A 23,886-nucleotide genomic window follows, 5' to 3' on the forward strand; every position below is an offset into this window, starting at 1 on the left:
ACGATCGGGAACCAGTAGACGAAGGGATTATCAGAGAATGCAAAATGGACTACCCTCAGATGACGAAACGTCAGATGCTTGCTCAGATGCCTGCTCGGCAATGGCTTCTGATGATACGACATCAAGCACAGGACAATTCTATGAGTTGCTCATGATCAACACAGAACAGATGAATAAAATTCTTGAGGACACTTTAACCAAGCAGAGGGAGAATTTTAAATTTGAAATGGAGATGGCTATGCAACAAATGAGGGAAATGCATGACCAACAAATCACGACACTGACAAATTAATAGGGAAAGTCTAGCCGTCACAATAATCCCAACCAAGCTGATAATGATCGGGAAGTGAATGAGAATGCCAACATGAACACCCCTCCCGTTGACAACAATACAGGGGGTGGTCGCTCGGATGATAACAATATGAAGGAAGACCACGTTACTTCTCCCCGAAATCACCTGAAGAAAGATACGAGCAAGGATAAGAAGATGAGGGATTTGGAGAGCAAAATCAATGTATTGATGAGTGCTCAGGAAGTAAAAGGTCCGGAATACCGTGTCCATACCCAAGAGAGTGGAAATCAATCCCGTATCCGGCAAAGTTTAATTTAATAAATTTCACGTCGTTTGATGGAAAGGGTTCCCCCACTTAGCATTTAATATACTTCAAGTCTCACTTAGGAATAATCTCCGGGAATGAACCTCTGATGGTACGGTCATTCGTCGGTACTCTTCGCGGAGCAGCCTTCGATTGGTATCGCCATCTCAAGCCGGGGAGTATTAGAAATTTATGAGAAACATATAACTCCCCCGGCACCTGTTGAAAAGATTCAGCATAAGCTAAAGGAGAAAGAGCCTTTATACTAAGAGGGTCAGAACCGGAAGCAGTCTCGATTCAATCAACCCATTGGGAGAGACAAACCGGGAAGCTCGGGCGCTCTGCCCCATTTTGATATTATGACGCAATTAGCTAATATACCGGCTAGAATAACTCTATATGAGCTATTACGTCTATCGAAAGACACGAGGGAAGCTTTGTAAAAAGCCTTGGTAAATTCTGACGCTTTCCTGACTCAGATCAAGCCATCTCTTGAAGAACCAGAGCCGTCAGTCCAACATTGCAACCTCGCGGCACACCACTTTCCCTGCATTTCTTTCACTAAAGAGGACATGCAGACAAAGAATTCGAAGCATGACCGGCCCTTGTATTTTATCGGGCACATTGGCTCTTGCGTTATCAACCAGATCCAAGTCGATCCGAGTTCTGCTGTCAGTATCATGCCACTCCGATTGATGTATAGTCTCAGAGTACCCGCTAGTAAGCTAGCCTCCACGGATACTACGATTTATGGATTCAACACCAGTGGGTCCAGAGTATTGGGTAAAATTCGAGTAAAGTGCAGATCGGAGATTTGAAGTCAGAAGTCACATGTTATGTGATCGACACGGAGACCTCTTATAACTTATTGTTGGGTCGACTATGGATCCACGGTAATGTTATAGTCTCATTAACTCTTCATCAATGTCTTAAATATGTTGACACTAATAACAAAGTCAAGACGGTGGTCGCGGATAAGCAACCGTTTAAAGGGTTGGAAAATTATTTTACCAACTCCCTTCTCTACAGTGCCGAATCCGATACTAAACCATCAGCCCAAGGTACGGACAACGGGGAAGAGGCCGATACCGAAGCTGGGTTTGATTATGATGACGGTTTTATACTTAATGACATTGTAACCATTGTAATCAATCTTGACGATGAGTAATCATCGGAAAGTAGTTGTAATTGGTAACTTTTCGAAGAAATAGCAATAAATGATGATTTAGAGTACTCGTTGTATCTTGATAATATTATGAAAGAGTTATATGATGACCCTAACTTGTATGTACCACTTCAATCGTCTTGCATGACGAAGAAACAAGTTCAAGATTCGTTCGGAACAACACTTATCATTCGCGCAAAGGCAGGGGGTGAGAAGGAAGTTGTTTACGGTAAAGGGAAGGGATTTTTGATACCAGACCACTTCTCGGAAGAAGATGATGATGATGATAAACCTGCCCCTCATCTATTCAAATTTGACACAAAAGCGCATAATCTCATGGAGAGGTACGAATATGACTTTACATTCGGAGACGGTCTTTGTTTTGGTCAAGGACCGCGAGTTTCACCTTGTATGGCCTACATACCGAAAGGGAAACCCGATAACTATTATAGTCACAGAAGAGGTTTAGGGTATGTCTCCTCATCCGATGACGAGTGTTGTTGGTAGGTCATTGATCAAATTACTAATAAGGGAAAAGCCGGATATTCTTCCGACTCTTCAGCCTGGGACTCCAACGCTAGTCTTAGAGAAATATTTAAAAGACTAATGTCGAATATGGCTACGGTCGACCCTGCCACAATAGAAGAAGATGACCAAATACCAGCTTGGGAAGACCCTTAGGTTCATCATCTGAATATGTAGTACGGTGATAGATTTGAACAAAAGGAACCCCCTACCAAAGATCAAGTTATCCAGGTGAATATGGGTAGTGAGGATAATCCAAAACTAATATTCATTAGCGACAGCCTCCCGCCGGATGAGAAAGAAGAGTTGATCACTCTCGTTAGGGAATACATCGATGTTTTCGCCTGGATTTATGAGGATATGCCAGGGCTCGATCCAAATGTAGCAATACATCGTCTTAATATTAAGCCGGATGTCAAACCTGTCAAACAACAACAAAGACGGTTTCGTCCGCAAATTATGGAGGCAATCGAGTCCGAATTCAAAAAGCTTATCGACTCGGGTTTCGTCAGGGAGGAGCAACATCCCGAATGGCTTGCTAATATTGTCCTGGTTCTTAAGAAGAACAAAAAAATCAGGATTTGTATCGACTTTAGAGACCTCAACATTGCCTGCCCAAAAGATGATTTCCCTCTTTCCATCACAGATGTTATCATCGACAATACGTGTGGATTCGAGAGAATGTCTTTTATGGACAGATTTTTTAGTTATAATCAGATAAAGATGCATCTAGATGATGAAAAGCACACCGTGTTTAGAACACCTCTCAGAGTTTTCTGCTACATGGTTATACCCTTTGGTTTAAAGAACGCAGGTTCCACGTATCAGAGAGCCATGTCAAAGATTTTCCAAGAGCATCTCCGGAAGACCGTTGAATGCTACATGGACGATCTAGTCAAAAAAAGCCATGACAAAAATGACTACATCAAAGACTTGAAGACGATGTTTGACCTAATGCGGACTCATCAATTGAAGATGAATCCAACCAAATTTTTTGTCGGAATGTCCAGCGACAAATTCCTTGGATTCGTCGTCACCACTAAGGGTATTCACATTGACCCTGATAAAGTGAAGGTGATTAACGAGTTGCAACCTCCGAGAAACCTTAAAGAGCTCAGAGGACTACAAGGACGGTTAGCTTACATCCGTCGATTCATCTCGAACCTTTCGGGGAAATGTCAACCATTCTCTAGGCTTACAAAGAAAGACGTATCATTTATATGGGATGACATTTGTCAAAAAGTATTCGAAGATATTAAAGAATATCTCTCAAAACCTCTAGTGCTCATTGCATCGAAGTCGGGCAAGCCGTTCTGATTTACGTCAAGGCGACGAGCCATTCGTTAAGTTCATTACTTACACAAGACGACAATAACGGTCATGAACAGGCAATATATTATTTGAGTCGGGCCCTCGTAGGCACCGAATCTCGATATCTAATGATTGAAAGAGAGTGTCCCGTCTTAGTATTCGCTATTCAAAAGATGCACACTACTTGGTCGGGCGGACTATCTACGTCATCTCCAATGTTAACCCAGTCAGAATATTTATGACACAGCCTGCTTTCATGAATTGGCAGTTAGCAAAATGGGCTTTACTTCTGTTCTAATATGACCTATATTTAAATAACAAAAGTCGGTCAAGGGACAAGCTATTTGTGATCTCCTGGCAGCTAAGCTAACTACGGATAACGCTATGGTATACGACGATCTGCCAGATGAAACCCACGAGGCCAACATAACTTCTTATTAATAGGTGTAGTGTTTGTACTTCGACGGTGCCTCTTGGGCAACTAATGTAATAAGTGTTGACCCTATAGTTTTGATGATGATTTGTCAAACAATTTATCGCTAATATACTCTCTAGTTTTGTGTTTATGTTTCTCTTTACAGGTATTTCAACACACAACAATCAAGCGTTAAAGATTCAAGTTCATATGTGTGGATTTACCTAGGTATAAGTTTAGTTTACTTACAAATATTGTATGTTTATATTTAAGCTCAATATATGTACACTTAACACGATTTTTGACGTTTTGTACCAAATAAATGATTTTTCATCAAACGTCATTACAATATCTTTTATCTCATGTTTACAACTCTTTCATACTCTATTATATATACATAAGACATGCATGAGATATATTTACGTATTTATGAGTCATATTAATTTTTCGTATTCGTAAAATACAGGTTTTACGAACACTTTTCAAAAACAGTGTGTCTTTACAAACAAAAATTATTTTTCCAAAATTTCCTTTTCTAACATGTTCATTTCATCATTTAGAAACTTTCCCCAAAGTTTTATTATTTTTGGAATTGATTTAATATTTTTAATGCATTTTTAAATTTGGCCTAAAAACCTATCAATGCCAAGTATCAGTTTGCGGTTGACCGCTGGAAGTTATCTTTCAGCATTTGCTTTTTATATGCCCATGGTTGACCGTGATGTCGACCGTATTCCTTCCAGAGAGATTCATGGTCGACCGTCGCGGTCGGCTGCCAGCCTTAAAACCATATTCTTAGGATTTTTGTGCTTTGCGGTCGACCGCGCGAATTCCACGGTCGACCGCCGATTTAATCATTGGTTTTTAACGGTTATTTTCACAACGGCTCTCTTGGGGCTTTTTAGTCTTTTCAAGTTATTTTTTTGCTGTTAATTAAGAGGGTATAAATACCCCATTGCTGCTCTCTTTTATGTATCTAAGTTTTTTGTGTTTAACAAAATATTAAGTGTGTTTAAAAAAGCTGTTTAAGCTGATTTCATCAGTCTGCTTCAAAAGAAGTTTTTCTACAATAAGAAGTGGCTTTCAAATTCTATTGGGATCATCACCTACTGTTCTTCTTGTTTGAGAAGTTTTCTAAACTCTTATATAGCTTACTATTCCATTTTCATTTCACTAGCTATATTTATTGAGTTGTATTATTTTCATTCACTGATTATCACACACACATATTTGAGCTTAATATCTTCATACTATATAGTGTGGGTTGTGGTGTGTGATTTAGTGAGTGTGAGCTTCATTTGCGTTCTTATTTGTTGTTGAATACAAATCATTGTATTTACCTTTATTTGTGAGTATCACTTGTAATACACTTGTACATCGAGAGAAGTGTGAGGCGAGAGACGGGGTCAAATCTAATAGGAGTGGCGTCGGTTGACGAACCTAAGGGAGAGGTTGCATCCGAGCACTTGAGGAGGAGGACACGGGCTAGGTTCCTACACTTAGTATGTAAAGTGTGATTGCATAGTGTTTGGTGTGTGAGAGTTTTCGGTGAACTTGTAAACTGAGTGTGTAGAAGTTCCGGCTTCCAAACCGAATTATGATAGTAGATATCTACTCGAGGTGGGGAGTGGGGACGTAGGTCATGGTGACCGAACCTCGTAAACTATCGTGTGTTTGTATTTTTCTTGGCTTATGTTTTATTTGTGCATATTCTTATTGTTCTTATTCATATCTATCTCTTGCAAGAACATATTAATCAACATAATTTTAATTAGCTTTTAATCAGGATTAGATTAGCATAAGACCCTAATCATCCCCCTCTAGGGTCTAACAATTGGTATCAGAGCTTAGTGCTCTTTGATTTAAGGTCTAATCGCCTTGAGTTAAAGATCCAAATTATCGTATTTGTGCTAATCTAATTTTGATTGTATTTTGCTTCTTGCATTTTATCTTTATGGATATGGATGATTCATCTAGTTTAGGATATGCTATTAATATTGCTCCTCATTTGGATATTTTTTCCTATGCTCAATGGCGTGTTAGACTCAAACTATTTGTTCAATCTAAACAATTCGATTTGTGGGAAATTATTGAGGATGCCTATGTTGTTCCTATTTTGGGAAAATCCAAATGGTGTGAAAATGATAAAAGATTGTTTAATATGAACAAGCTTTTGTTAGAATATTTGATTAATGCTTTTCACTCTTCATTTTCTAACAAATTTGCTAATTTTAATAGTGCTTACGCCTTATGGAAATTTATTAAAGCACATGAAGGGGAATTGGAGGTAATTCAATAAGCATTGGAAAATCCCGCTTTGAGTTCTAAAGAAGCCTCATCTCCATGTGCAATTCCACTAGGTGATAACCCTAGTGAGGTATGCGATAACGATGATATTATTACTTTTGATGAACTTGCTCTTGAGTTTGAAAAGTTACACAATTGCTATATTGATGTAAAGAGTAAGTATGTTAATATGAAATCCACTCATGAAACATTAGCCCATAAGTTTAATTTTATTGCAAATAAAAATATAATTCTTAAAGAATGCAATGAAAATTTAAAAATTGAAAATACTAGTTTACTTCATGAAAAACGTGATGCTATGTTAGAAGTAGATAAGTTAAAATCTATGATGAAAAATCTAATCTTGTTTATCCTACTTTTAGTAGCAATGCTTGTATGCACAATGATGAGTTGAATCAAATGAGAAAACGTATATCTACCTTAGATTCCAAATGAGAAAACGAATATCTACCTTAGATTCAACACTAAACACTTGTATTGATAATAATAAAAAGCTTATGGACTTATGTGCAAAGTTTAATGTTAATTTTTCTAAGAAACCTATTCACTATGCACATATATATGACAAAATTCACAAATGTTCTATTTGCGGTCTTAAAGGCCATTTAGCTCCATTTTGTCATAATGCACCAAAAATTGACAAGCCTATTAATGATTGTACATCCCATCAAGCTTCTTCACACATACACATGTACACACACATAGTGTAAATCATAAACATGCTCATGTGTACAAATGTGATTATTGTGGTCGTTTTGGTCATTTGGTCATGTTTTGTTTCGATTTGAAAAGAAATTCTCGTTTGCAAAATAATTACAAAGAAAAATCTATTTTTACAAATGAACCACGTGCATTCCATTTCGGTCAACGTAAACCATTCAAACCTCTACATTGCACAAATTGCAATCGTATGGGTCATGTTTACAATTTTTGCTTTGATCATATCGGTGCACAAAATACGCCCAAGCGGGTTCATAACCCTAGGGTCTTGGATTTAAATGATAGAGGTCATGCCCCAAATTTTAGTGGTACCAAAATGATTTGGGTGCCAAAATGATTTTTATATCAATTTTTCGTTTTTTGTTTGTTTTGTTCATTTTTTTTGAATAATTGGGTTTTGAGTTTAAATGATAAATTTTAGTTTTTATTAAGTTAAATAAAATATTTATCATGTTTTTAATAACTAAAAGACTTTATATGTATTTATATGTTTTAAAACAGTTTTATTACATTTCTCTCAAAATCCAGGCTTTAAAAACTGACTATGCATTTTTCTCTCTCGCGGTCGACCGCCACGGTCGACCGTCGATGTTTCTGGACATTGTCACGGTCGACCACCACGGTCGACCGCTAAAGAAATTTTCAGATTCGATTTTAATTCTTATCGGGTTTTGGTTTTTGTTGTCAAATCTTTTTAAGACCCGATTTCCTCATCACCGTTGATCTCCTCTCTGAGCTAATCCTAGCCTCTCCTTCATCTCATCTAAGATCCGACCCTTTCTCATTTCTCCCATTTCCAATTTTTCCCCAAAACCGTCGATCTCTCTTCATGGTCGCCCGCCGTTCGACGTCGATCGACCGCGACCATCTTTCTCCGTCAATTCCAGTTAGGATTTGCTGGGTAATCTCTCTCTAATCTGTCAATTTTGTTTCCATTCTCTTTTAGGGCTTTTCTATCTATCCTAGGGTTTTTAATTTCTGTCAAAATTCATATCTATTCAAAACCCTAGTTGATCACTTTGTCACCAAGCCCCCTAAGAAGAGATCTAGACCCGACATTGGCCACTCATCATCTTCTGCTGCCTCCCATTATGAGGATTTTTTACTTTTCAAACCCCTAGTTAAGAAATATAGGGAGCTTTGTAAGTTAAAAATCCTACCTACTAGATATATCAAATTTGATCAATTAGCCTTGTATGACACTCATACGATTCTTCACAATGTTGGGTCTGCTAGACTGTTAGATGTGGAACGAAAAGTTCCTTATTACCCTTTTCTGGTTTATCTGTTTTATGCCAACTTATCTGTGTCATCCTCTGCTGATGATCTTCAAACCATTAGTACATCTGTTAAAAATGTTGCTATTTCTTTTTCTGCCATCGAACTTGCGGGGATTCTTAAAATCCCGACAGGTGATGTTGAGCTTATGTCTATTGAGTATGATGATCCAGCTATGAACAACCTCTTGTTTAAACCCGGTTGCACTTATCTGATGAATAATAATTCTCTTAATCCCAATGCCAAACTTATTGTTAGAATTATTGCTCAAAATCTGATTCCTAAAACTGATAGTTTTGATCATTTTCCTCCTGACAAGATCAATGCTGTATATGCCATTTTTGCCAAAATAAAAGTAGATTGGGCAAACGTTTTTCTCAAAAACATGGCATCTAATCATTTCAAATTTCTACCCTTTGGCTCCTTCATTACCCTTATCCTTCAACACTTCGGTGTTGATCTCACTCATGAACCCAAAATTGAACCCAAGAAGGACTTTTTTGATAGAGTCTCTCTCTCTCGTATGCAGCTGTCAGACTCTTTATCTGGTCCCACTATTCCATCATCTTCCCGTTCTCAATCTAGATCTTCCTCTTCCACTTCTAATATTTGTGCCCGTTTGGATCACCTTGAGACTCAGGTCTCAACTATTCAGAGGGATGTTAGGACCATTCTTAGTTATTAGCATCAGTCTCTAGGGATTTTGGATCCCTCTTCTAGTTCTAAGTCTGGTTCTGAGGGGGGCCCTGCTGATGGATCTGGTTCAGACTCTGATGATGGATCTGCATCTGGCCATGCTTCTGATGGTGACGGTGATGGTGATGATTGATTATGCTACTTATTGGAGTTTATTGGTTTTTGTGCTTATGATGATGTTTATGTCTTGGTGAAACAATACTTGACATTTATGCTTTTATTCTATGTTTTATTTTGAGTTGTAATAACTCTATGTTGGTGTGGAAAACAATGTGTCTTTGTGAAACAATTTGTGTATGGTTTGTAGTTTTGTGGAACAAATTATATTTGTGGAAAACTATGTAGTTTAAGTGATGATTTGTGATCTATTGTGTTAGTTTATCTATTGTGTTTGTTGCTAATAATATGTTCTTTGGATTCTAAATGTTTATGGCTGTGTATGAATGATTTTTGTTTAGCTCCTATATATGCTCTTTAGATGTCACTTATGCAATTTGACAGGGGGAGCCTTTGGCCATATACTTGATTTTTATCTGTGCTTATATGCAGGGGGAGCGTTGCTCCTATTTTTTATTTTTTCCCTTTTTTGATGTTGTCAAAGGGGGAGAAAATCTAATATGTGGTTTTGGTTTATTCATGTATGGTTTATTCATGTTGTATACATGATTGGTTTATATGTGGTTTATCAGTATATATTTTATATTCATGTATAAATTGTTTGCCATCATCAAAAAGAGAGAGATTGTTGACCCTATAGTTTTGATGATGATTTGTCAAATAATTTTATCGCTAATATACTCACTAGTTTTGTGTTTATGTTTCTCTTTACAGGTATTTCAACACACAACAATCAAGCATTAAAGATTCAAGTTTATATGTGTGGATTTACCTAGGTATAAGTTTAGTTTACTTACATATATTGTATGTTTATATTTAAGCTCAATATATGTACACTTAACATGATTTTTGACGTTTGGTACCAAATAAATGATTTTTCATCAAACGTCGTTACAATATCTTTTATCTCATGTTTACAACTCTTTCATACTCTATTATATATACATAATACAGGCATGAGATATATTTACGTATTTATGAGTCATATCAAATTTTTCGTATTCGTAAAATACAGGTTTTACGAACACTTTTCAAAAATAGTGTGTTTTTACAAATGAAAATTATTTTTCCAAAAATTCCTTTTCTAACATGTTCATTTCATCATTTAGAAACTTTCCCCAAAGTTTTATTATTTTTGGAATTGATTTAATATTTTTAATGCATTTTCAAATTTGGACCAAAAACCTGTCAATGCCAAGTATCGGTTTGAGGTCGACCGCCACGCTCGACCGCCGGAAGTTATCTTTCAGCATTTGCATTTTATATGCCCGTGTACGCAGTCCAGAGACTTTCGCGGTCGACCGCCGCGGTCGACCGCCAGCCTTAAAACCCTATTCTCAGGATTTTTATGCTTCGCAGTCGACCGCGCGAATTCCACGGTCGACCGCCGATTTAATCATTGGTTTTTAACGGTTATTTTCACAACGGCTCTCTGGGGCTTTTTAATATTTTCAGGTTATTTTTTGGCTGATAATTGAGTGGGTATAAATACCCCATTGCTGCTCTCTTTTATGTATCTAAGTTTTTTGTGTTTAACAAAATATTAAGTGCGTTTAAAAAAGCTGTTTAAGCTGATTTCATCAGTCTGCTTTAAAAGAAGTTTTCCTACAACAAGAAGTGACTTTCAAATCCTATTGGGATCATCATCTACTGTTCTTCTTGTTTGAGAAGTTTTCTAAAATCTTATATAGCTTACTATTCCATTTTCATTTCACTAGCTATATTTATTGAGTTGTATTATTTTCATTCACTGATTATCACACACACATATTTGAGCTTAATATTTTCATACTATATAGTGTGGGTTCTGGTGTGTGATTTAGTGAGTGTGAGCTTCATTTGCGTTCTCATTTGTTATTGAGAACAAATCAATATATTTACCTTTATTTGTGAGTATCACTTGTAATACACTTGTACACCGAAAGAAGTGTGAGGCGAGAGACGGGGTCAAATCCAATAGGAGTGGCGTCGGTTGCGAACCTAAAGGAGAGGTTGCATCCGAGCACTTGAGGAGGAGGACACGGGCTACGTTCCTACACTTAGTGTGTAAAGTGTGATTGCATAGTGTTTGGTGTGTAAGAGTTTTCGGTGAACTTATAAACTGAGTGTGTAGAAGTTCTTGTTAGACCCTAGAGGGGGGTGATTAGAGTCTTATGCTAATCTAATATGATTTTATGCTAATTAAAATTAATAACAAAATATCCTAGCAAGAATAAAATGCAATAAGATACATTAGCTAGGATAAGGCAAAATGAACAAGTGAATATATCCTATCAATGAGATATTACAAGTATATGAGCAAGGATATATAAACTAACACAAGGGTAAAATAAACAATCTACACAAGTGATAGGGTAATATGATGAGCAATACACAAAGGCGATATAAGATATGAAAACAAGAATAAGAACGTCAATGCAATCACAAACAAAACGATATGATCACATAGTTCGGTCCTCACGACCTACGTCTCCGCTCCTCACCTCGAGGAGATCTCCACTATCACAACCGGGTTTTCTACGTTTACCCGAACAACGTTTACACCTCACAATATAATCACTATGCAATCACACTTTACACACTAAGTGTTGGTCCTAGCCCGTGTCCTCCTCCTCAAGTGCTCGGTTACAACCTCTCTCTAGGCACGTCAACCGACGCCACTCCTCTTGGATTTGACCCCGTCTCTCACCACACACTTCTCTCGGTGTACAAGTGTATTACAAGTGAATCCTCACAATTAAGCACAATATAACAAATGATTGTCCTCTCTAACAAGGTGAGAACTCAATTAAGCTCACTCTCAATGTCACAAACCCACAACCCTAAATTATACTATGAATGTGAATACAATAAGCTCAATAGGTTGTGTGTGAACAAAGAGTATCAATAAAACGATTTAAACTAAACTCAATATAAATCTAGCTTATGGAAATTATAATCAAAATAATAAATTGCTAGATGAGTTTAGAAACACTTCTCTAAAGATGACAAGAGATTGGGAGAAGAGTGAATGCTCACACACCAAAGGATGATCTCCACTTGCTCTTGTGAAATTGAATTCACAAACTCAAACCCTCAATTGCTTAAAAGCTTCTTAAACCAAACTTAAACAAACACTAAACAAGTTTAAACCCTTGTTAAACTATTTTAAAACATTCTCTTGGTTAGTTTGAAAGATGACAGCAATAGGGTATATATACCCACTCAAACTTTTGACCTCAGGTTCGGTCGACCGGTGCGGTCGACCGAAAACTGATATGAAAACTGTTTATCTGATTTTGAAATGCTGTTTAAAAATATCAAATAAATTCCAAAAAATGTAAAACTTTGGGGAATGATTGTAGACATGATAATAAACATGCTACAATGACTGGTTTCGAAAAAGGACTTCCCAAATGAAAAATATCATCATTTTGCAAATATGTTCAAAAACATGAAAACCTGAAAATTGATATTTTGATATTTTGACTTAAACAACATTTTGAAACCTTATGAAATGATTGTATAGACTTGATAAAAGATATAACATGTTGTTATGAAGTCTATAACCTAGAAATACAATATTTTCATAAAATTGCATATTCTATGCAATATATTCAAAACACTAAATATGATTTCATTAAATATAAGCTTGTTAAAGGTGAAATCATATATAGGCATATAAACATGAAACAAAATAGTATTTTCCAATTCTATTCATTTGTTTCATATATAAACTCGAAAATTATTAAACCAAAAACATATATGTATATATATAACTGTATATATACAAAACCAAAACCAAAGCGTGTATGTATGTATATGATTGAGCTTAAAGTACTAACACACATAATATAAAACCTAAACTAGATTACCCAAGCTTGATCTTGATCTTCATTGTAGCTCAACTTGGTACATATGCGGATGAAGCTAAACTTGGATCTCTTCAACTTGAATTTGCATAAGCTTCACCGGCTTCACCGACATTCTGCCAACCTCCTTTGGATATGAAACGTGTAGGCTCAATCCATCCAACCTCCAACTCGTTGTTTGCCTAGAATAAATACAAAAACACAAACACTAGACAAACAACATTAGAAGTAAATTGTTTGTTAAACATCATCAAAACAAGAAGACCAACAATCTCCCCCTTTTTGATGATGACAAACAATTTATAAAAAGGATATATGCATGAAAGAAAATGAATATATAAATATAATATATCATGCATATATTATAAGAAAGGCTATACTCACAATATTTCTCCCCCTTTGACAACATCAAAAAGGGGACAAAATGAATAAGAGAGCGAAAGCTCCCCCTATCAATAAGCATAGGTGAGTATAAAACAAATATAGGGAATAGCTCCCCCTATCAAAAAGCCATATGAAATATAAGCAATAAAATATCATGGCAAACATGTGAGTAAGCATAAATAATATGCCAAAAATCACTCACATTCAAGAGATAATGAGAACATATATAAATATATCAAAGTAAAAAATAGTGTCTCATTAACACAAAAAAAATATAAAAATAGATTTATGAAAACAAATGAGAGAGTAACATGAGAATCATGTAAAAAGAGTTTTCGAAAGAAAACAAATCAACCAAATGAAATCATAAATCAACCATTTAAACCAAAAATGATGTTTGATCAACAAAAAATTTCTTTGTAAGACATGATCAAAATACTTATAGAATACATTATAAAGCACGAATAGATGATCCATAAGCACAAACACATAAGTATCATCATATAAGTAAAATATAATGAATTCAAAGTAATAATTAAAAACAAAATCTTTGATAAAGAATTTCAAGAGAGGCGACAAGAAATATAATGAATTCAAAGTAATAATTAAAAACAAAATCTTTGATAAAGAATTTCAAGAGAGGCGACAATATATCAAGCTCTTAAGCTTGTTCCAATTTATATATTCATTTTAGCATCCGGTAAACTTGATTTGGGAATAAACACCCAATAAACCCGGAGGGTTATATAAGTACAAACCTCTCATCAAAACAAAACAAATAATCATGAAAACAAAAGATTTTATCAATTATAAATTTATTTTCATAATCAAAATATTTTAAGACATAATTTTAAAACCAAGAAAGGAAAAAGTATGAACACTAAAATTCTTGGTTTAAAGTTTAAATTTGTTTTGGTACCCAAGAACTCTTGGTACCAAAAGATTTAGGGACATGACCCCTATCATTTAAGCTCAAAGCCCTAGGGTTATGAACCCTCTTGGGCACATATGGTGCACGAACACGGCCAAAACAAAAATTATGTAAATGACCTTTCCGATTGCAATTAGTGAAATGAAAGAGGCCCATTTGATTTTGTTGACCATAAACATGTGCACGAGAAACATTAGAAGCATTTGCAAACATGGATGATCTTTTAAAATTATTTTGCAAATGTGAAACTCTATTTAAATTAAAACAAAATTTGGTCAAATGACCAAATCGACCACAATGATCACATTTAAACACATGAGCATGCTTATGATGAACATGATGAGTATGTGCATGTGTATGTGAAAAATGTGATGATGAAGCTTGATGAGATGCACAAGAAGGATTTATATAAGCCTTAGAGGGTTTTTGTGCATCATAGCAAAATCTAGTAAGATGGCCTTTACGGCCGCAATTTGTGCATTTGTAGACTTTACTATACATGTGTGCATGATGAATAGGATGTTTAGATGTTTTAGCATGAGATTTAGCACACATGTCCATAAGCTTATTATTATTGACAATGCATGATTTTAAGAGTTGAATCTAAAGATAATATTCTATTTTTAATATTATTCAACTCATCATTAGGCACATATGCATTAGCATTAGAAGTAGAACATATATGATCATTTGTAAAAGAATTAAACTCATTTCTAATGTTATCAGAAATGACCTCCCAAATGAAAAATATCATTATTTTACAAAATAGTTCAAAAACATGAAAACCTGAAAATTGATATTTTGATATTTTGACTTAAACAACATTTTGAAACCTTATGAAATGATTGTATAGACTTGATAAAAGATATAACATGTTATGAAGTCTATAACCTAGAAATACAATATTTTCATAAAATTGCATATTCTATGTAATATATTCAGTCTATAACCTAGAAATACAATATTTTCATAAAATTGCATATTCTATGCAATATATTCAAAACACTAAATATGATTTCATTAAATATAAGCTTGTTAAAGGTGAAATCATATATAGGCATATAAACATGAAACAAAATAGTATTTTCCAATTCTATTCATTTGTTTCATATATAAACTCGAAAATTATTAAACCAAAAACATATATGTATATATATAACTGTATATATACAAAACCAAAACCAAAGCATGTATGTGTGTATATGATTGAGCTTAAAGTACTAACACACATAATATAAAATCTAAACTAGATTACCCAAGCTTGATATTGATCTTCATTATAGCTGAACTTGGTACATATGCGGATGAAGCTAAACTTGGATCTTGAACTTGAATTGTACGATGCTTCACTCCACAATTCCGCCAACCTCCTCTTGATATGAACGTGTAGGCTCAATCCATCCAACCTCCAACTCGTTGTTTGCCTAGAATAAATACAAAAACACAACCACTAGACAAACAACATTAGAAGTAAATTGTTTGTTAAACATCATCAAAACAAGAAGGCCAACAGTTCCGGCTTCCAAATCGGATTGTGATAGTGGATATCTCCTCGAGGTGAGGAGTGGGGACGTAGGTCCTGGTGACCGAACCTCGTAAACATATCGTGTGTTTGTGTTTTGCTTGGCTTATATTTTATTTGTGCATATTCTTATTGTTCTTATTCATATCTATCTCTTGCAAGAACATATTAATCAACATATATTGTTCTTATTCATATCTATCTCTTGCAAGAACATATTAATCAACATAATTTTAATTAGCTTTTAATCGGGATTAGATTAGCATAAGACCCTAATCACCCCCTCCTCTAGGGTCTAACAACAAGTGCTCCTGGATGTTCTAAGATTTCCTCCAGAGTTGGAGTTGTCTTAGTTTCCCCGAGAAAACATGTGATGCCTAGAGCTTACTCGCTGACTGAGCCATGCTCAAACAACATAGCCAAATATAACGCGCTGCTCATTGGACTCAGCTTTGCTAAAGAGCTGGGGGTCGAGTATATCGAAGTTTTTGGTGATTCTCAACTAGTAGTTAGACAAGTTTAGGGAGAATATGAGGTTAGAAATCAAGACTTGATACCATACAATAAGGTGGCTGTTAAGATGACAGAATCGTTTAAAGGATTCTTCATCAAATACATTCCACGCTTACAAAACGCATATGCAGATGCACTGGCAGCATTAGCTGTCTCTCTGGCACAGCCTCCCAAAACAGAACAGTTCCTTATGGTGAGGACTCACCAGCTCTTCGTACAAATCTACGATGTAGACAACAAAGAAGAGGATATTAAAGAAGTGTATTCAACTTGAGTTCAAACCTCGAGACTGGCATTTCCCTATCATAGACTACGTCTTGCACGAAATCTTACCAGAAGATGTGAAGGAAAGGAACTCAATCCGACGAAGAGCACCGAGATTCTACTATAACACGGAGAGTCGAATGCTATATCGTCGGGGGTATGATGGTTTACTATTGCGATGCTTATCCACTAAAGAAGTGGAAGAAGTTCTTAGGGAGACACACGAAGGGGTTTGTGGTGCACACCAACCTGGCCCCAAACTTTATAACCGCATCAGAAGAATAGGATATTTCTGGCCTACCATGATCAAAGATACGGTCGCATATTCCCGAAAGTGTCACGCATGTCAAGTACACGCGAATTATATGCACTAACCCCCGGAGCATCTACATTCTTCGGCTACATCATGGCCTTTTGAGACTTAGGTAATGGACGTTATTGGTCCTACAAATCCCCCGTCAGTCAAGGGTGATCGATTTATTCTGGCAATTACTGATTACTTCTTCAAGTGGGCTGAAGCAATTCCGCTCGAAGAAGTAAAGACGAACAACGTTATTGCATTCATTAATCACCACATTATCTACCGGTATGGTTTCCCGAGGCGAATCATATATGACAACGATCCTCAGTTTGTTAGTAATGCATTCATCAAATTTTGCGAGAAGTTCAAAATCCAAGACATCTCGCCAACAGCTTACAATCCTACAGTAAACGGATTAGCTGAAGCCTTTAACAAGACTATCATCAAGCTTTTATTAAAACTCGTGAAGACTAATAAACGAGATTGGAATGATAAACTTAGCAAAGTGCTATAGGCCTACCGCACTACAGTTCGCACGCCTACTGGCGCAACCCCGTATTCTTTGGTGTACGAGTGTGAAGCAGTCATTCCATTGGAAATTCCAATTCCATTTCTTTGAATCGCTCTCGCAACCCAGATAACGACTGAAGAGCAACATCAGAAACGTCTCGAAGAACTCGAAATGCTCGACGAGAAGCATTTGGAAGCTCAACAACACATTGAATTCTACTAAGCCAAAATCTCCCGAGCCTTTGACGAAAAGGTTCGACAATGGAGCTTTAAAGAAGGGGACTTGGTCTTAGCTGTCCGACAGCCAATGATCCTTAATTCCAAGAAGAAAAGCAAGCTCGAGCCCAAATGGGAAGGACCATTTGTGGTAGAGATAGTCTATTCAAACGGCGTATATCACCTTATTATCAAGGAAGGCGCCCGACTTATGATGCCGATAAACGGCAAGTTCCTAAAGAAGTACTACTCTTAGCACATTCAGAATAACCTATGTATTGGGAAGTTTCCGGAAGAATACTACGTGTGGTATTCTTAGGGATAACCCAGTTGCTATAAAAGTAATAAATAAGAAATCCACACTTGGACTCTGAATGTATTCAAAGTTGAAGCGTATTTTTTTATTAATATCAAATTCACCAATTCTCATGAATTCTTTTGCTGAGATGAGATTCGACCATTTTTGACAGATCAATCTTTCCTCACAAAATCCCCCACTGATTAAATTAATTAATGGTGGGCCTACCAAAATTTCTATCTGCTAATTCTTGGCAATTTTCAAAACTTGACGTGTTAAGTCCTGATCACTTAACGTCAAAATCCTCCATCGAGTGGTTAGTACAAGTCGGTATTCCTACTGCTATCTGTATTCCACTCTCATTGCTTTCAGGTCGAACCTATAAAAGTCAGGGCCAAAGCCAGATTCCCCTCTCGATTTCTTCCACGAACGAGAGCTCCACTTTCAAATTGAGCGATCAAATCTATAAAAGTTAGGATTACCTCCAACCTCTCTTAGTCAAACCTGCAGATAGTTAAGACCAAGATCGAGTCATCCCTTTCGATAAACGAAATACTTTCATCTTTTTTTTTCAGCCAAACCTATAAAAGTTAGGGTTAAAATTGGAATTTCACCTCAATAAATGAGGAACTCTTTTCTTGGATCAAGCAACCAATCCTATAAAAGTTAGGGTTACTTGAATCTTTCCGATTCTTAGAGTGGAGATCCCACTCCTAGTTTTACCTTTCCGAATTTTAGGGGTGGAGATCCCACGTCGAGTCTCCTTTCCAACTGGAGATAGAATATAAAATTTTTCCTCTTCAGTATTAGGAGATAGAATATAAAATTCTTCCTCTCTTATTTTGGGTTCGTCTTTATCCTAAACAAGACCTGGGGACAGAATATAAAATTCTTGCTCTCCAGCATCGGGTTTGTCTTTACCCTGAGAAAAGACACAATTCTCAACTTCAAATCCATGCACTTCATGCACAGGGAATTTTATCTCGACTCCTAAATAGAGATAAGCCTACGCCTAATATCTGTTACCGGTTTAGTTTTTCACCGAGTGAAAAAGAAACCAGAATACGAGTATGGGGACTTTTATCCCGAATCCTAAGTAGGGATGAGTTAACGCCTAATACGCGTTACCGGGTGTCATTTTCTCGTAAGAAATGGTAAAGTCTATGTATTCAAAATCATAGCACCAAGTCTAAGAATAATTAACTCTCTTAGCATAACGTTACATGTGAAACAGGTTCTAATAATCGGTAAAGGCATATCAAATCCATTGAACGCTGGGGGTTTGCTAAAAATCCTAAGTCTACGTCTAACACAAGTTACAGGTTTAGTCTTTCATCGAGTGAAAAAGACACCAGAATACGAGTCTGGGGAATTTTATCCTGAAGCCTAAGTAGGGATAAGTCAGCGCCTAACACGCGTCGTCGGATGCCATGTTTGCGTAAGAAATGGTGAAGTCTATATATTCAAAGTCATAGCATCAAGTCTAAGTGAATTAATTCTCTTAGCACAACGTTACATGCGAAACGGACCAAAGCAATCCGCATGCTAGCCCGACTCAAACGGTAGTCGGTAAATGCTTATCAAACCCGTTTAAGGCTGAGGGTTTGCCAAAAATCCTATGAGTATTATGGTTGATTATTCCAGACGGAGTAAGACATCATAATAAAAGAGACATAATGAACGAAAAAGAAAAATCTTCTATTAATGAAAATTGAGTTTGTAGGTACAAGAGTTATGATCAATCTACATGAAGTTTGTGACTACGGATTTGCTGCTCAAGTTTAGTCAACTCCTCTTTATAAGTTCGCTCAAGCTCACGCTGTAATTCAACCTTGAAGGATTCCTCGGTCAGGGATAATGTTTTCACAGCCTCTTCTTCCATCTTGGCTAACTTCTGTTCCGAGAGCCCCAACTTCCCGGATATCACGACCTTTGAGCGCTCCAAATCAACCTTCGTTATCTCCAAGATAACTAAGGCCTCCTCCTCTGCCTTGAGCTCCTCTTTGAATCGTTCTATTTTAGCTTTGCCCGACGTAATAGAGGATTTGAGTTGACACAAAGATGTTTGTTTCTCAGCAAGGGTGGCTTTCATCTGATCCACTCGAATTTATTGCGCTTGAATCTTAAGCCCAACAGAGGCTCGAGTGTCGTGCCATACTTGTAAACGAGATTCCATCTGGACGGCTATGTACATTGAAGTACCAGCAGTCTTCAACTCTTGTAACTGTTGGAACTCGCACTCTAGCCGGTCCAAATCGCCAGCTATAGCTTGCGCCAAATCCAGAGAGCCCGCTTTCACTATAGCAATTATTTTGGCAGAAAACGCTGGTCTAAATTGATGGATGGAAAGTCCCCTGACGAGAAGATTATTAATCATCACATTCACAAAGAAGAAAAGAGAGCCGATTTCCATGCAAAGCAGAGCTTGATCTAGATCATCATCAGATAGCAGAACCTTGACCATATCATTAAGCCGAGAAGACGACCCTACAAGAAAAAGAGGATATAAATACCTTTGAAATCTTAGACAAAGTTCTAAATCAGCATCGGTGTAAGAATTTACCAAAGTCAAGCACGACCTCTTGAACTTTTAAGATCGTCGCCAATGTCATAACCGTTGACGTACCAACCTCATTAGTTAGTCTCACGGCCTCTTCAACAGGACTAATCCCCGCAGCTATAGCAGTCGCTTCGGTTGCAGGGATTATGAGCTGAGTTGGAGCAATTGACAATTGAGCTTCTATGATAATTCCTGCCAATAGCAAGAAATCAAGCCCTTAGGATTGTCAGATATCCCAATAATAGTAGTTGCATCAGTCTCAACGACTGGTCCTACAAGCATGACTCCCTTACGGTTAAGTAAAACCAATAAGGGAATAACTTTCACAGAAAGACAAAATTCATACCCGCAGAGGAACCAGTTTCGATGACCAGTTCGATAGCATCTCGACAAGTTTGTTCTGACAACATCTCATCGAGCAGCCTGTCACAAGGACCCGAAGAATCTTGTATGAGATCAGATAAAGGTGTGTCGACTGCATTGTGAAGGGTTCCTTTATCACTTGGGTATTCCATGAAAATGTCTACAGAAAATTCGAAGTATTAAGACATGGAAAGGGAAGTTGAAAATTAACAATGAAAGGGGATTAAATTTACCTCTGGTGGTAATAGCATGCTCTTCGTCTCAACATCAGCAATGGCCTCTTATAATTTTTCTAAAAGAGCTAGAAGCATATAAGCAATTAGAGGAGGGACAAACTCTGAGTCGTTTAATACCCGAGATTGCCATCTAAAAGGTGTACTACCGGTAATAGGAGTACCTGGGCTAGCAATCACCGTGGGCAATTCGGTTCCTGCAACGGTACCTTCACCAGTGTTAGGGGCCACACCTTTTTCAGCATCCGCCAAATCTTGACCCATAGCCTCATCTGCTTGTGGCACGAAGCAAGATCCTCCGAAAAAGTTTAAGTCGAGATAAGGGGGGTTGTACATCATTGCACCTTCATCATGATCCTCTAAAATATAAAATCTTCTAAGTCTGAAGCTTGGAAGAGGAAAAGGCTGAAAAGATGACAAGAGAATATTACCTTCCCCACCAATGGGTGCATCATCGGCCACCTCCGTTTGAGAAGCCTGAGGTTTAGCGTGACGCTTAATGGTCAACTTTAGTCGTTTTGTAGGTCGGGCCTCTTTAAGACCCACAGGTCTGTCCTGTATTGATGTAACACATGGCTCAATATACGATCCTGCTTGAGTTGTGACCCGAGATCGAGCATGAGTGACGAGGCTACTTCTCTCCTCGTCCCCTTCGAAACCTACATCTTAAAGTTCAACCAACATTCTATTATAAGTAGGCAAAATTCTCCACTTCTTTTGAGCTTTAAGTCGGCGAGCTCGATCAGCGATACATTCTATTATAAGTAGGCAAAATTCTCCACTTCTTTTGAGCTTTAAGTCGGCGAGCTCGATCAGCGATCGATAGATCCCATAGCTCTTTATAAAAGCTCGATCAGCGATCGATAGATCCCATAGCTCTTTATAAAAAGACTCAGACAAACCTGCTGCATGTTCCTTGAAGTCACTGTTGACCTCCATAGCACCACCAGCAACGATTTCATCCTCTTCGGAAGTCTCCTCATAGGAAGCGAACGATATCTCTTCTACTTCCTCCACTTTTTGCTTACCCTTGCCCAAGGGACCAGCAAGCTTACTGTCACGCTTCCTTCGTTCTTGCAGATTTTCTCGAACAATCCTCTCAGCAATAAGCGATGCAACTTCAACCATCAGCTCCTCAATTGACCTCAAAGGGACGGGTTCATTAGCAACCATAATCCACTTGCAACATAGATATATGAGCTCTAAGTAACAGTCAGTATTCGAAAGACTGAATTTAGCACCGGTACAGCCTGTCACATTCCACAGCCAAGCACCAGTGTCATCCACAAGCCCGCCACGAGTATGAACCGGCAGTTCGGATTCCCGATGTATAATTGGTCATATCCGAATTAACGGGCAAACCGACACGATAGATAAGGCTCTAAATAGCAGCGCTCCTTCACTCAAAAACTAAGGTGGCCTGGCCTTATGTTCATGAGCCATCTGAAACAGCTAATGTCGAGAGAGGTCCGGTCAGTTCCAGGCGCTTCTACATCGGTAAACATCCCACTATACTGGCTGGCAAATCGAGGAAGGCATGGATTGATCACCCAACCCTTGTGCATGTGCAAGCTCTTCCTAACTTCCGAGAAGTCTCGAGCTTTCCATCAACACTCCTCGTATAGTTGTATCAAAAGAGTAGACAGATCTGTATTAGTAGGAGGCAATATCAAATCGGGGCAATGAAGAACCAGCCACCCCATCAAATAGGTGTAAGGGAGCTCTGCCTTCGCTATAGGGATCTTCGCAGATGGGGTCTCCTCAGTTTGAGTAAAAGCTGTAACCACTTGATGAAGCCAGCGATGAATGCCGGTAATCATTGGCGGCAAAAGAGATAAGCTCCTTCCGTAGGCAAGCTGGACAGTGGGAAATAACACTTCTATCGGCAAGGCATCCAAGTTTTGATATGGCACCATGTACTTCTTCAACCAAAGTGCGATATAACCGGCCAACAAAGTCTTGGGGTGGACCGATTTCTCCGCTTGCAACAAGAAAGTCTTGAATTTAGTTCCAGCACAAAATCTACCTTGGGCACTCGCAATGGTGTAAGATCGGGTGCCGCATTTTTTAGCCAATTTGTTGATCTCCGAAGGAGTTAGTGGTTTCAGTTCACAAACAACTTCACTGGTTTTCTCCAAATTCTTGAATAGGTAACATGAGAATTGCTTCAAGCTTATTTGAGGAGACTTTTTCTTTGCAACTAGGTTTGTTCCGGATAAAGCAATCTGATAATGACACGTGAGTTCTCATAACGTGTCGTATCGAGCGGGCTTATGGATTTTTAATTGATGTAGCTCCTAGTTGGAGGAAAAATATTCCTAATACGACATATCGCTCATTTGTAATCCGGAGACTTTATGCATCTCATGGAAGGGTAGTCCTAATTCTTTGTTCTGGGTAAGAAAGGTGTGGGTATTTGGATTATACAGCTCTATTAATCCCATGAAATGGAGAGCGTTCACTGGTAATCTGTATTGAGTGATGCGAATAGCTTCATACAATCTTATCAACCTTACCCCACCGGTGGAGGATATAACCTATCATCCGACCCCACCATGATTTGTCTGAAGAATGAGACCAACCAAAGCATCGGTAATTTTCGATAGGTAGCTCTCGCCCTAGTTCAGCAAGGTGATTCCTAACGGTGTGAGCTATTATAGGTAGTTACCCTTTAGGCGGGCCCACTAATCCCATCATGCTGGGGTGTAACCTTGTAATGTGTTTTCTGCCACTAGAACCCGGGAGTGAATGGTTGGTGACGTATCCGTAAGGGATGTTGGTGTGCTCTTCTATCAGGGTCCACGGCATCT

This window comes from Asparagus officinalis, chromosome 5 (assembly GCF_001876935.1).
Source record: "Asparagus officinalis chromosome 5, Aspof.V1, whole genome shotgun sequence".
NCBI lineage: Eukaryota > Viridiplantae > Streptophyta > Magnoliopsida > Asparagales > Asparagaceae > Asparagus > Asparagus officinalis.